Consider the following 14915-nt stretch of genomic DNA (forward strand, 5'->3'; position numbering starts at 1 on the left):
TGGGCAGTCGTCTATCTATGAAGACTTCAAATTTTTCAATATACATAGAGTGGTGGACAGTCGTCTGGCAGTTCACTCACAGACTTCTTACCTGACACTAGCAGTGGTCTATCAGGCTTCTGTCTTCAGTTAAGCTTCACTAAATTGGCCAGTCATCTGTCCATTAACAGATAGTCGTCTGTCTAGGTAGTTTTTCTTCTTTAAGCCCTTTTTGATTTCTCTCTCTTTTATTTGAGTTTATCTTGGAATATTAATTTGTTTAACTTTTAACAACATGTTCTAAGGATTAAGCTATGGTCTCTAAGTCTCCTTTTACCTAATGAGCTTCAAAATGAACACTTCATATTTGAATAAACTTGAAGTACTTACAAAGACTTGGACCTAGGCTGTTTTGACATTTTCTTGGCTTTAAGGTCTCTCAATCTTCTTTGCTGAACTTCTGATCTTCCAAACTAATCACTTGCATTTATATAAGGCTTTCATGTTCCTTGATCCTTGTAAGCTTTCAGATATAGTACTTTGAGGTCTAAGCTTTATTTTCTTTGAGCTTTCATGTTGATCTCTTTAATCCTCATGCTCTTATGATCTTTAGACTTTGATCCATGCTTCATGAATGCTTTCAACATTGATTCTTGAAAAGTACAATACTCAACCGAAGCATGTTAAGTCCTACTTGTTTGTTAGCATCAAAATAGGATATTAAGTCTTGTAAGGCCAACAATCTCCTTCTTTTTGATGATCACAAATAAGAAGCAAAAATTTGAGTGAGCTTTAAATAAGATTCCCCCTTTATATATTTGCTAAAACACTTCTCTCCCTTTTGATATTGATCAAAAAGAGAAAAAAATATGATGATCAAGTTCAAATATTAGTTTGAGTATATCATCAAACATGTGTACACCGCAATTTATTTTGCAATATAGCATGGTTAGTGTGTTGTAATAGGCATTTCTTTTCTTACAGCTTTTTCTTCCTTTGTAATTATCCAAGATACCAACTTAACAAAATATGTGATACCAATTTTAAAATATAATGCATGATATCAATTGATTAATAGGGAAGCATACTCCCCCTGTCAATTAGCATACTCAATAAGTTCATCAATTGTTAACAAACATTACATAGATGAGAGCTTCAGAACTAGAAACAAATACATACAAAGACGCATAGACTTTGCTTACACATACTCCCCCTTTTTACATCAACAAAAAGGCAAAATACATCCAGATTTGGAGCATAACATACAAAGTGGCAAAAAGATCATCAAAAGTCTATGTATCAGAGTTAGTGTTACTATCTTCAGCAACTCCTTTTTCTTTGGATTGATGTGAGCCTTCTTCTTCTTCAGTTGATTCTTCATCATCTCCTGCATCTTCCCCTCCTTCTTCAGCTTCTTCTTCATCAGAATTCTCATTACTCTCGTTATCTGAATCATTGTCATTTTTAGTGACATGACACTCTATTTTAGCAATTCGATTATCTAACAAGGTATATTTGTCATCAATGGTTGAGATTTTATCCTGAAGAGAAGAAAAATTTTCTCGCATTTCAGAACTAAAACTAGTATAATTCTGATAAAACAGAACAAACTAAGGTGGCATATTAGCTTCTTCAGGAGCTGGATTCCTTTCTTCTTATGCAGGTCTTGTCGGTCTATTGCCCCGAAACATCCAACCCTCGGTATACTTTTTGTAACCCATTCGTTTCAGTGTAGTAGATGAGAAAACATTGTAATGGGTTCATTTTACTATTTTTGAAGCTGGAGAGAAGACTTGAAAATGGGCAAAGATCAAGAAAAGAATGCCGCCATACGGAGGCCCAATTCTATGAGATTTGAGCTTCATTACCATCCATTTCAATATAATGCTGGATAAGTCTAATTTCTTCCCTTTTAGTAAGCACCACATAATAAAACAGTCGGAAAACGATACATGATCAAAGGATCCAAACCTCAGAATTATATTGTATACAATGATCTTATGCAAAATTTGTGCTTGAAGATTGAGCTATTTATATGGTGGAGGATGTCCAAAATAAACAGGTGCATCGTTCATTACCAGGGGCAAAAATTCTTGTGGTGAGAAGCCTTGTTCCAAAGTCCATTGTTTTTCAACTAGAGTACACTCAAAATCTCCATGCTTGATATGAAGAATTTTCCTTAGAGAGTGTGGGGTAAGAGTAATCTTTTGACCATAAATTTCAGTAGCAATTCCAACTTCTTTCTTCATCAAGTTTGAATAAAAAATCTTAATCTGATCCGGGTAATACCCCTTCACTTGGTGAAGAATAAACTTGTCTCATCCTATAGTTTTGAACATTTCGATAATTTCAGGAAAATCTTCTTCAAAGAAAGTGACATCTAGTACCTTGCAGAACATTGGTTCGATTGCAGAAATGTGATTTTGATATATTGCTTTTGCGTGCGATGAAACCAGCCATTTTTCTATGTCATCGTTGTTTGTAGGCTTTGAAGAAGACGAGGAGGCTTTTTCTTTTCTTCCTATGGTTTTTGTACGAACCATTTTGAACCAGTTGAAGTTTAGAAACCTTAGATTTGTATGGATTAGGGTTGTGATGGATGATCATTGGGAGCAGCTTGGGAGAGAAACAACTTTGAAGAAAAGGAAGAGAAGATGATTCAGAGAAGGGAAGACAAATGGATAGTCGTCTAGGGGGTTTAAAAATCGTGTGTTTAAGTGAAATAAGCATCACTCGCCGTGAGACAGTCGTCTGTCACTTTGTTGACAGTCGTCTATCTATTGTCTTTTACACAAATAGTAGCCAGCCAGTCGCCTGCCAGCTCTCTGGCAGTCATTTGTCTACTGTCTTTTACACAGACAGTAGTCTGCCAGTCGCTTGTCAGCTCTCTAGTAGTCGTCTGCCCTGACCATTTGTTCTCCTTCTCTTTTAGTTAACTTCTCTTATATGTAACATGCCTAATTCTCATCGAATAAATACAAATTGATCCTCAGCTAATGGTTTGGTAAATATATTAGTTAATTGTTCATGAGTATTAACAAATTCAAGTACTATGTCTTTTTTGTCTACATTATCTCTTAAGAAATGATGACGTACATTAATATGTTTAGTTCTTGAATGTGATACCGGATTCTCTGAAATATTTATTGCGGTTGTATTATCACATTTTATGGGGATTGTTTGGTATTGAATTTTGAAGTCCCTTAATTGTTGTTTCATGTATAAAGTTTGAGCACAACAGCTCCCAACTACTATGTATTCTGCTTCAGCTGTAGATAATGCTACAGAATTTTGTTTCTTTGAAAACCAAGAAACTAGTGAGTGTCTTAAGAAGTGGCAAGTCTCACTTGTGCTTTTTCTATTTATTTTGCATCCTGCATAATCCGCATCTGAATAACTTATCATTTTGAAATCAGTTCCTAAATCTAGTGTGCCTAACAAATATCTAAGGATCCATTTCACTGTTGTTTAATGTGATTCTTTAGGAGCCGATTGGAACCTAGCACACATACACACACTGAACATTATATCTGGTCTACTTGCTATTGAGTAAAGTAAGCTTCCTATCATGCTTCAATAATGCTTGATATTAACTTGTTTCCCTTTTTCATCCTTGTCTAGACTAGTTGAGGTGCTTATGGGAGTTCCTATAGGTTTACTTTCTTTCATATCAAACTTCTTTAACATATCGTTAATATACTTAGTTTGATTTATGAAAGTTCCATTTTTAGCTTATTTGATTTGCAATCCTAGAAAGTAATTTAATTCTCCCATTATGCTCATTTCAAACTCTCTCTGCATAGTTATAGCAAATTCATTGCACAAGTCTTCATGAGTTGCTCCAAATATAATATCATCAACATAAATTTGTACTATAAGCATATTATTATCTTTGATTTTTATAAATAAAGTGCTATCTATCTTTCCTCTGGAAAAATTATTTTGGAGTAGTAATTTGCTTAGTCTATCGTACCAAGCTCTAGGAGCTTGTTTCTATCCATAGGGTTTTAGTTAGCTTAAATACATGATTTGGATTTTTAGAGTCTTCAAAACCTGGAGGTTGTTTAACATAAACTTCTTCATTTATATAGCCATTTAGGAATGCACTTTTTACATCCATTTGGTATAATTTGAAGTCTTTATAAGCTGCATAGGCAAGAAGCATCCTTATTGCTTTCATTCTTGTTATAGGAGCAAATGTTTCTTCATAATCAATGTCTTTTTCTTGATTGTAACCTTGTGCTACAAGCCTAGCTTTATTTCTTACAACTACCTCAGTTTCATTCTTTTTTTTTTCTAAACACCCATTTAGTTCCTATGATTGACTTATCTTTGGGTTTAGGTATGAGTTCTCATACTTGACTTCTTTCAAATTGATTTAGTTCCTCCTGCATAGCTATGATCCAAGAGTCATCTTTTAAGGCTTCTTCTATATTTTTGGGTTCATCTTGAGACAAGAAAGCATAGTGATTACGAATGTTTTTTAATGAGGCTCTAGTGGTTATTCCTTTTGATGGTTCTCCAAGAATTTGGTCTTTTGGGTGACTTTTAGCATATCTCCATTCTTTAGGTAGTTCTAGATTTTCAATTGTATTTTCTTTTGAGGCGTCATTATTATTTTCTTCTTTTATTTCAATATCTTCTTCTTTTTTTGAAAATATTTTCTTTTTCATCAATCTTAATTTTGTTAACATGATCATTTGATTCATCAAACGTTATGTGTATTGATTCAATAATTGTAAGAGTTCTCTTATTGTAAACCCTATAAGCTTTACTATTTGTTGAGTAACCTAATAAAGTTCCTTCATTAGATTTTGCATCGAATTTTCCTAGATCATCTTTAGTATTAAGGATAAAGCATTTGCAACTGAATACATGAAAGTAAGAAATATTGAGTTTTCTTCCTTTCCATAGTTCATATGGTGTTTTGTCTATACTTGATCATATGGATACTCTATTTATTATGTAACAGACTGTATTTACTGCTTCTACTAAAAAATATTTAGGTGAATCATTTTCATTTAGCATGGTTCTTGTCATTTCTTGTAAGGTTTTATTTTTTCTTTCAACAATTCCGTTTTGTTGTTGAGTCTTAGGTGCGGAAAAATTATGGTTTATTCCATATTCATTACAAAATTTTTCAACATTTTTTTTTTAAAATTCCCTACCTTGGTCACTTCTAAAGTTTGTTATATTATAGCCCTTTTCATTTTATAATTTCTTACATAATGTGATTAGCATGTCATAGATTTCATCTTTGTTTGTTAAGAATAATACCCAAGTGAATCTTGAATAATCATCCACTATTACAAAAGCATATTGTTTACCTCCTAGGCTTAAGGTTCTAGTTGAACCAAATAAGTCTAGGTGCAGCAATTCTAGGGGTCTTTTTGTAGATATGTATTTTTTCTTTTTGAAACTTGTTTTAACTTGCTTTCCCTTTTGGCATGCATCACATATCTTGTCTTTTATGAATTTTGTATTAAGTAGTCCTTTGACAAGATTTTTCTTTGATAATTTGGATAATAGGTTCATGCTAGCATGTCCTAGTTTCCTATGCCATAGCCAACTTATTTCATTCATTGTTGTCAAACAAGTTACGTTTTGATTTACTAAGTTCTCAAAATTTATACAATAAACATTATTTATCTTATGAGCTATAAACAAGATTTCATTGTTCTTACGATTTTGAATAACGCATTTTTCTTTCTTAAAGGTTATTTCAAACCCTTTGTCACTTAATTAGCTAATACTTAAAAGGTTGTGTTTCAATCCTTCTACTAAGAGCACAATATTAATAATGAGAGAAGATTCTTTACTATTTTTCTAATGCCGATAATTTTACCTTTGGCATTGTCGCCGAAGGTGACATATCTTCCATCCTTTTGTCTTAGAGAGGTAAACTTGGTCTTATCGCTGGTCATGTGCCTTGAACACCCGCTATCCAAGTACCACTTATCCGTTGATGGTGTTGTCTTAAAACATACCTACAATGGAGGATTTTTTGTGTTAGTCTTTGGAACCCAAATTCTTTTAATTTTCTTTGTTTTGTTGTTAGTTCCATTATTGATTTTCCATTCTCCCTGCACTTTAACATACTTTCTTTTTAGTAGGCAATTGAACATTACGTGACCTTTAGTCTTGCACATATAGCAAGTGGTGTGTTCATATTTGTTGTTTGAGGAAGTGCTAGCATAGTACTTGGCTTCCTTGACGAAGTATCCCATGTATAATTTCTTGTTCTTTTTTTTTTTTTTTTTGTCTTACCATTATAACCTATAACTTCTTTATTTCCATGTAGCCTTAGCTGTCCAATCATCTTTTCAAAATTATCTTTACATTTGCTAAAGTTATATATAATTTTCTCTTTATCCTCTACTAATTTTTTAAGTTCAATTACTTCTAAATCCTTTTTATTCAAACTATTTTTATGAGTTTTGCCTAATTCTTGAGTTACTTTATTTATTTCCTCTTCTAACTTCTCAATACAAGTGTTTTTTTCTTTTTCAATGATTTTGAATGATTCAAATTGCTTTAATAGTTCTTTATTTTGATCTTTCAAAGTTATATTTCTCTTGGAAATTTTTATGAATCTCTTATGCAAAGTAAACAACTCAGCTTGTAATTCTTTATAGGAAGGCATGCTGTCACATGACTTATCACACGACTTATTGCAAGATTCTGTAGATGAATAGTAGGAGTTTACAACTTCTTCATTTGTCATAAGGCATATATTTGCCATCTCTTGTCCGCTTGATTCGTTTTATGTCTCGTTGGAGCTTGAATTATCTCACATAGCTTTCATAGTTTCCTTCTTTTTCTTCTTGTCTTTCTTGAGCAACGGAAAGTCTGGTTTGATATGCCCTGGTTTCTTGCAGTGATAACATATTGGAGGTTCATTCTTACTTTTATTTTCTTTCCTACTTGTCTCTCCTTTTTCAGGTTTTTTTTTTATTGAACTTCCTAGGAAATCTTTTATTTCTTCTACAGAACTTACCTAGTCTCTTAGTGATGAATGCTAATTCATCTTGATCTAAGTCACTTGTTTCACTTTCCTCTTCATTAGAGCTGTGGTTAGACGCTTTTAGTGCAATGGATATTTTATGCTTTGGTTCAGGTTTCCTTTCTTTTAAGATCATTTCATAAGTAAGAAGTGAACCTATGAGTTCATCTAAAGAGGTAGTCTTAAGGTTTCTACCTTCAGTGATAGCTGTAGCCTTTGGTTCCCATATTGAGGGAAGGTCTCATAGGATTTTTCTGATCATTTCGTAGGTAGTATAAGTTTTCCCTAAGGCACTTAAGGAATTTATTATGTGGGTAAATCTGGTGTACATACTTGATATTGTTTCATTAGAATTCATCTTGAATGTTTCATATTCGCTTGATAACATGTCTATCCTATTGTCTCTAACATCAATCGTTCCTTCATATGTCACTTCTAATTTGTTCCATATTTCTTTAGCCGTCTTGCATGTCATGACCCTATTAAATTCATTAGCATCTAAGGCACAGTATAAAACATTTATAGCGCTTGAATTCATTTGAAGCATTTTATAGCTTGAATCGGTCATATCCTTTTTTTCTTTTGGAATCTGTTTTCCATCTATTATTTTAGTGGGAATAAGGTCTCCATCCATAACTACTTCCCATGCTTTCCAATCCATGTGTTGGAAATATATTTGTATTCTCTTTTTCCAAAACGTATAATTATGTCCACAAAAAATTGGTGGACGGGTTGAGGATTGACCTTCACCAAAGGGTGCTACTACTATATTTTTCATTTGATCTTTTTATAGTTTCTTGTTAAGAATTACTATAACTAGGCTCTGATACTAATTGAAATTGGAATAACCTCCCAAGAAGGGGCGTGAATTGGTTTTTAAAACAAATATTCCCTTTAGTCTTAGTTTTTTTGAGTTATAATAACAATCAACACTTAGATACAATCACAATTAACACAGCAAGATCAATTGCTCAATTTATGTAATAAAAACCCTGTATATATATATATGTGAAAATTTGCTGAACTCGTTATAAGCCCTGTTATCACAATTATTCTTCTTCCTAATATTTAGTTTCTAAATAAACTTTCAGATTAATAGATCAAGGATAATCAACCAACGTAGTCCCTTTTGGTTTCCGTAATCAATGCTGATTTATCCAAAACGAATTACCTTTCAGTCTATTTAACAACCAAACATTCAGAATTGAAATTTAAAGCATCCACATAGATTATATTTTTTGTAAAAAGAAAAATAATGAGTAGAGTAGAGAAAGAAGAACACAGAGATTTTTACAAGGTTCGGCTTCAACACAGCCTACGTACTTGACCTTGGCAAAGCCACCAAAGGATTTACTATTATTGTTTCTTTATTAGACAAAACAAAACCAGTTATAAGCACTCCTTGGGTAAGGCTACAGCATGCCTTCTCCAAACAATATCCCCTTGTTTGGTCTAACAATTCAATACTCGAACCGTCAACTAATCCTGTTACAAAGATAGAAAACAAGACGTACAAGAAATTGATCCTCAAAGAGTTGATTAGTACAAATTTGAAATACTAATGTACTTTAGTAAATTCAGAATATGAATTTTAGAATGAAGCTCTTAGAAACTTATCACCATAGATATCTTTCAATGGATGAAAGAACCAACAACTTGATGTACAACTCAGTGAGAAACTTCAGCAAAGCTTTCAAAAAATTTTATGAGTGATGAGAGCAATAGCACACTTTAAAAATTTCAGTAGGTTTTGAAAGAGAATGATAGCTGAATTAGTTTCCTGGTGTCTAAAAAAATGATCCTTGAGGGTACTTATAGAGGTAGAAAACTTTCTTGCTTGTTCCCCAAGAATACTTAGAGTTGTTTCCAAATATTAAAATTATTTTAAGTTTCCAAAAATTTGAATTTCAAAGATTATATCCGTTGGAAAATTTAAACATGCCACGAGCCAGACGTCTTTCCAACTCTGGTAGTCATCTGTCCATATGATATGACTAAAAAACTCATGGGCAGAGAGGTGGCAGTCGTTTGTCCCTTGATTGGCAGTCGTCTGTTCCTAGAATATAGTTATAATATTTACACAGAGAGGTGGCAGTCGTCTCTCCTCAAGTGGGCAGTCGTTTGTCCATGAACACTTAAATTTTTCAATATACATAGAGTGGTGGACAGTCGTCTGGAAGATCACTCACAGACTTCTTACCTAGCACTGGCAGTCGTCTGTCAGACTTCTGTCTTCAGTTAAGCTTCACTAAATTGACCAGTCGTTTCTCCATTAACAGACAGTCGTCTGTCCAGGTAGTTTTTCTTCTTTAAGCTCTTTTTGATTTCTCTCTCTTTTCTTTGAGTTTATCTTGGAATATTAACTTGTTTAACTTTTAACAACATGTTCCAAGGCTTAAGTCATGGTCTCTAAGTCTCCTTTTACCATTAGCTTCAAAATGAACACTTTATATTTGAATAAACTTGAAGTACTTACAAAGACTTGGACCTAAGCTGTTTTGACATTTTCTTGGCTTTAAGGTCTCTCAATCTTCTTTGCTGAACTTCTGATCTTCCATAGTAATCACTTGCATTTATATAAGGCTTTCATGTTCCTTGATCATTGTGAGCTTTCAGATATAGTACTTTGAGGTTAAGCTTTATTTTATTTGAGCTTTCATGTTGATCTCTTTAATCCTCATGCTCTTATGATCTTCAGACTTTGATCCTTGCTTCATGAATGCTTTCAACATTGATTCCTGAAAAGTACAACACTCAACCGAAGCATGTTAAGTCCTACTTGTTTGTTAGAATCAAAATAGGATATTAAGCTTTGTAAGACCAACACAATCCCTAGGCAGTTCATGAACCTTACTTTCAACTTTATTTTCTTCAATTGATTTATCATTGATTTCTGAATTTTTGTCCACATTATTTTCAATAGATAGCTTATCTAGTCCCTTTCTAATATCAATATCATCCGACTCTCATGACTTTACACTTGAGTAGTCCTCGGGATCATACACCCGAGTTACCATCTGACTCTCATGATTCTACACTTGAGTAGTCTTCGGGATTATACACCTGAATCTTTATTCGACTTTCATGATTCTACACTTTGGGATCTTGCACCTGAGCGTTCATCTTTAAAACAGTGTCTTATCTAACTTTTGGGATCCCCAGCTGAACAGTCATCTTCCGAAAAACTCTCATGATCTTACATTTAAGCACTTGTCTTCCAAAAGAGCTCGGGATTTTACACCTAATTGATCACCCCCAACAGAGCAATTTTTTAGGGATTCAGGACCCTACACTTGAATACTCGTTTTCCCAAAGGATCTTAAGACCCTACACCCAATCGATCATCCCTAGTGGAGCAACCATTTTTTAGGAATTCAAGACTCTACACCTGAATGCTCATTTTCCCAAAGGATCTCGAGACTCTACACCCGATTGATCATCTTAGTGAAGTAACCCTTTTTCGGAGGTCTAGGATCCTACACCTAATACTCATCTTCCAAAGGATCTCGGGATCTTATACCCGATTGATCATCCCCAACAGAGTAATTTTTTAGGGACTTAGAACCCTGCACCTGGGGACATTTTCCAAAGGATTTCGAGATCTTACACCCGATTGATCATCCCCATACGTAGTACGAGTCATCCTCAATGCAAGCCATTTCCAATCCTTTTTGATTCCACATTAACCACTAACTACTCACATCCACTAACTTCTAACCAAAAACTGCGAACTACAAACTTTCCAGAGAGCTGTGCGACACTTCCATATTTCCCCATCCTTGATAGGCAAGCATCCCTAAACGACCCAATGACACTGAATGGTTGTATCTTTGCAGACTTGTTGTTACAAATAATGTAGGAGAGTTCCTACCGTTATATTGGAACAGCAAAGCCTACAAAGAGGGGCAGCTGTCAACACCCTAATTTTAACTAGGCTACCTTGAGGAGACTTGATGCAATAAAAGTTGACTTCAAATCCCAAAAATTGGAGGACCCTTTTGAAAAGTCCAATCTTCTAAATTGAGTCTCAGTATTTTAAATTGAGTCCCGATGTTTCTGACCAAGTCCCAGTATTTTTATTTGAGTCCTAGTATTTTTAATTGAGTCCCGTTGTCTTTATTTCCCATCTTCTTTTCAATTTTTGTGGATTTCGCCTTAATTCCCTTTTTGTTATTTAAATACTTTGGGAAAAACATTAAAAATCATAAAAATCAAAATTTTCCAAAATTGTCTTTGCACTTGAAAAAATCACAAAAAAAATCTAGAAAAGTCTTAGAAAAATCACGAAAAAATATTTTTGAGGTCTGTGTCATCCCAAAGGAATCTGAAAACCTCATAGAATATTACTTTTCACTTAGAAAATTCTATAGATTTCAAAATCCCGATAGTGTATTTTCGTAAACTATTTTCTCGATTTTCCATTCCTATGATTTAAAAGGGAGGCATGAACTCTTTGAAGTATTGGATTGCCCTGGTTATGAGGGAATACTTATATGATATATGTTTTGTGCATTTTATTTACACTTTTATAGGGAGTAATTTTCAAAGGCTTATTTAATTTATTTTGGGATAAATTTCGATTAATCTAGTACCGTTCGTAATGGTTATTGAATAATTTTCAACTCAATTCAGCGAATATCATATAATAACCCAATGCTAAATAGGCTTAGTGTTTTTTTTTATCTCTTTGTCACTCACTTTCTTCTTATTGTAGTCTCTTCCCTTTCTATCTCTTTTTATCTCTTCTAATCTAGATCTTTTCATCTCCATTTTTCTCAATCCTTGTACAATTTTTACGATTTTTACTACCCCTTTCACTTTTTGATGGGAGTTGATATAATGAGTCTATTTACAACAAATCTATCATTTATCTGTCTATATCCACGTCATTACTTAAATGCTGCTTGATTTTTTATCAAACCGTTGCAGATAAAAACATACATTGTTTCTAAAGGTGTTGATTTAGTATGGTGAGGATTGACCATATGCACTCTTAAGCATCAATGACTTTCCTACAATTGTTTCAAGGAGGCACTATCTCGTCACTTTAGACAATTTTGTTAATGGGTTGTGATTTTATGATTCTTGATGAGACAATAAGGAAATAATATTTTGATTCTTTAGTTAAGATAAAATTTTAGAAAATTACTTTTACCATCTATTTGGAAAGGACCTTAAGTTTGAATTTGTAGGAACAATTACATCTTATCTAAATTTACATAAATTCAAATTTAAAATTTGAAATCTATACTCCCAAATTAGCATAAGAAACAATTCTTACAAGATTTATAACCCAATATTAGGACACACACTAAATCAACTTTCTCATTTATACAATCCAAAAATTAACGGGATACCTTGCAATTAATAAGCATCAAACCTTAAGTGCACAAACTGTTCCTCTTAAATCTTCCTTAAAAATTGAAGGGGGGAAGATGAAGAGAGGACTTGGTTATATTGAGGAAAGGGTTGTGAATAGCGAATACCATAAAACAAAATGTTTAAAAAGCAAAAAAGGGCGGGCCCTTGCGCCGGCGTCCGGCATTGGCATTGGCATTGGGTGACCATGCGAGCTCCGAGCAGTATTTAGATGGTGAGAGTGCCGGGTAAGTGGCGTCCATTTCGACAAAGCGACGGACGACCACCTCGTGATTAACCCTTTCCGGCTTTCCCTTCTCGCGCCACAAAAGCCTCTGTTAAATGTTCACCGCCCAAACTCACGAGTCACAACCACCAAATATGCCCTACTTTTTTCCTTTTGGATAACCCAGAGATTTCAGCCTCAAACCGATCAGACCTTCATGAGCGGCACCAACTTTAGAAGTTAGAAGAGACCTTCACTCCTCTTCGACAGGTAAAGTCAGGGTTTAATCTCACATAACTCAGTAACAGCCATCCAATACAGACTGAGTCTACCATATCTTTGTGAGCGGCACCAATATGCCCTACTTACCAAGATGATACGTCGTTTAAGAACAAAACTTTTGCGGTTGCTATTTTTTGTGGAATAACAATTTTTTTTTTTTTTATCAAAATCATACACTATAACTGATTTACTCTTAAGAAAAGCCACTTTGCAAACTGAACTAACTTGAAATTTCAAGTCTGAAGAGCTCTTTTAGCTATGGGATGCCCCGTGTCCATGTGATACAATTTCAAAAACTACATGCATAATAAGTTTGAAGTGGCACACTTCTTAAATTGTTTTTCTAGCAATGGGAGGATTGTAAATAAAGAATATATAAAATGCTGCAGAATAGAAAACATTTCAAGTCATGTTACAATGATGTTTTCCTTAAAATGTTATTTGCTCCAATCAGATCGGTGTGCATGAAGTCAGCAAATATGTTTCCAAGATACAAAGAAACCTAAAATATAATCTGATATCAGTTTGCGTTATATATACAAATGAAAAATTGATCACAATACCCTTAGAAGAATCTGAATAAATTTCCGGAATTATGTTCTTGCAGAAAAATAGAACTCATAGAATGATTGAATATTTTATATGATTTTTGGAGTTAATTTTGTTTTTAAATAGAAAGAATTGTCTTTTCTGAAAAGTTACATCTGTTCAAATTTAAAATCTAACCGTTAGATTATTTATACGGTTTAGATCGCACAACTTGATCTCATTAAAAATATAAGATTATTTTAAGTCATCTGATCATTATCAAAGAATCACGATCTCGCAACAATGTAAGCGTGTTAAGTGCTTGTGCGCCATCTAAATGTGGCACTAGCGTCCACACCACTCGCGCACGTGCAGACGGACGGGGTGAATCACTGTCCTAGGGTGCATTAAAGTACACACTAGTACTATCTCTTAACCAATTTTAAGAGAATTTTTCACATTATCATTTATTAATTACTTTTCCCTTTTCACTCTTTCTAATGTGGAATAAACTCACATAACATTAAATGTTTTTCATGATTATTTTAGAAAATATTTTAACAGGAGACACATTTTGAAATTTTCAGAGAAGTAACTTGTTGGTGGACACAGTATTTGAAGTTTGGATATGAAAAATATTGTCCATTGAATAAAGTTTGAGACTTTAATGTTGGAAGTTTTACGATCAAATTCTAAATACGAATATAAAAAGGTATAGAATAAATGATGAGCTATTTCATGTCTCCAAATATACAAATAAAATAAAATAAAATAAAAAACATGCATATTGGATTGAATTCCATGTTCTTCACATAATATTTTCTATAGTTTTCTTTAAGGCCTCAAGGGGAAGAAGGGTTGAGGGCCACATGAATAATGAGACGTTGAGCAGTTTACCAGGAAACTCTTCAAGTTTATAGCAATGTAGACTGCTTCCTAATGCTCGATTTCTCACTCTCTTTTGAATTTTCTTTATTGCATATGTACTTGTTGCGGAGGCTTCCAATTTTGATCACAGCGCACAGAATGAAAAACCCATATATTGAGAGATTCAGCGGAATGGAACATTGGAGAGAGAGAGAGAGAGAGAGAGAGAGAGAGAGATCCTTCTCTTACTGATACTTTGTGTGGTTCATAATATGAAACTAAGCTCTTAGATCATGTTTGTGAGTATGAAGTTTAAGTCTTGAATTTAATAAACCATTCAACAAAACTCTTTTTTCCCGTTTAATCTACAATCTTCTTCTTCTAAATTTAAATATAACTGCCACCCACATCCCTCCTTTCTTTCAAATCCAGTAACCAAGTTCCACAGTGAAGCTTAATTATGCTTTTTTCAAGTGATTTTTTCCTTCTAAAATCCTATTTCTCATCATAATTATGCTCTTTTCTGCACACGGGTCTCATGAAATTGCACTGCTTTGTTGAAATTTCTTGTGGGTAGTTCTAGGGTTTGGATCTCATTTGAACGTACCATTTATTTGCCTTTTAGATGTTGATTGGTGGATGGTAAAATACACCCACAAAATGAGTCATTTG

Source organism: Malania oleifera, chromosome 11 (assembly GCF_029873635.1).
Source record: "Malania oleifera isolate guangnan ecotype guangnan chromosome 11, ASM2987363v1, whole genome shotgun sequence".
Taxonomy (NCBI): Eukaryota; Viridiplantae; Streptophyta; class Magnoliopsida; order Santalales; family Ximeniaceae; genus Malania; species Malania oleifera.